General features: G+C 36.6%; 1 protein-coding gene and 1 long non-coding RNA gene across 2 annotated transcripts in view; both read left to right on the top strand.

Moving 5' to 3' along the window:
• LOC107672123 (ubiquitin carboxyl-terminal hydrolase 43-like) overlaps positions 1–1338 on the top strand; it is a 66628-nt gene that overhangs the window by 56775 nt on the left and 8515 nt on the right. The gene's annotated exons all lie outside the window — the stretch shown is intronic.
• On the top strand, positions 300–854 carry LOC107672146 (uncharacterized). Its single transcript, XR_001632293.1, has 2 exons — positions 300–509; positions 789–854. It is a non-coding gene; the product is annotated as an uncharacterized LOC107672146 (long non-coding RNA).

Here is a 1338-nt window from a genome sequence, read left to right as displayed (position 1 = left end):
TCGTTTCGAAATCATTGAAAAATGATTCTAATATTAAATGTATATTCTGAGAAAATTACAATGCATTCTGACCTTAGATGCATTTAAACTTGTTGTAGGGGACACCAAACACAATATTAGGACACTTTAAAATAAAATTTTTTATTTTTTTATTTGCAGCATCATTACTCCAGTCTTCAGTGTCTCATGATCCTTCAGAAATAATTTTAAGATGCTGTTTTGCTGTTCAAGAAACATTTATTATTATTATCAATGTTGAAAACTGTGTTGTTCTGCTAAATGAGAACATCAGAGAGAGAGAGGCAGAAGGCAAATGCAAGTACGTACAAAGGTGTTAAGCTATCTGTATGGGGAACGGCTGTGTAGGCCGTGTAAGGTATGAATAGCTGGTTGAGGGGCAGTTAGTGAGGTAGGGTGCTATGTTTTTGTGTTCGTGAACACAAAGAGAGAGTTTGAGTAACTTTGTTGAGGGGGCTGTAAGCAGGGATCAGCTGATGACCAGGCTATACGTGTGGTCAAACTATTACTCAAAGTACTGATGGTTCACAACTTTGGTCACTATGACAAAACTGAAATAAAATAATAAGATGAAATCAAAGAAAGGGAAGAAGGAAGATTTTACTTATTTAGTTTTTTTTTGCTAGGAAATATGGCTAAGCAGGTGTCACTTGTGGGTGATGCTGCAATAGACTCATAAAAGAGAGAGTTTGAGTAACTTTGTTGAGGGGGCTGTAAGCAGGGGTCAGCTGATGACCGGGCTATACATGTGGTCAAACTATTACTCAAAGCACTGATGGTTCACGGGTTTGGTCACTATGACAAAACTGAAATAAAATAAGATGAAATCAAAAAAAGAAAGGGAAGAAGGAAGATTTTACCTATTTAGTTTTTTTTGCTAGGAAATATGGCTAAGCAGGTGTCACTTGTGGGTGATGCTGCAATAGATTCATAAACCTAGGATTAGACTGTTAGCTAAGCTAGCAGGGACACACCAAATACCTCAAGGTCAAAAGAAAAAGAAAAAGAAACAATGGGAAGTGTTCCTAGTTCTATCTGGGCCTACATTGTGTTGAACAGTAACTGCACTTCAATGTACAAGGCCTGGCACTGAGGAGTGAGGAGGAGTAGAGAGGAAACAGGGAGTAGGCTACTAATAACCTGTATAACTCATTAAGGAAACATCAGTTGCTAAAACTACTGCAATCCTATACAAAGAGGGAGGATGATGATGGTCAAATAAACTAAAATAAGGTAAAGTAAAATGAAAAGGTCCTAATAGCTGTAGGAAACTAAAAGGAAAAGTAAATAAACAAATTGATTTAATTAAATCTCAGATTT

The sequence above is a fragment of the Sinocyclocheilus anshuiensis genome, unplaced genomic scaffold (genome assembly GCF_001515605.1).
Source record: "Sinocyclocheilus anshuiensis isolate Anshui unplaced genomic scaffold, SAMN03320099.WGS_v1.1 scaffold12, whole genome shotgun sequence".
Classification (NCBI taxonomy): domain Eukaryota; kingdom Metazoa; phylum Chordata; class Actinopteri; order Cypriniformes; family Cyprinidae; genus Sinocyclocheilus; species Sinocyclocheilus anshuiensis.
This window is presented reverse-complemented; position numbering and strand designations above follow the sequence as displayed.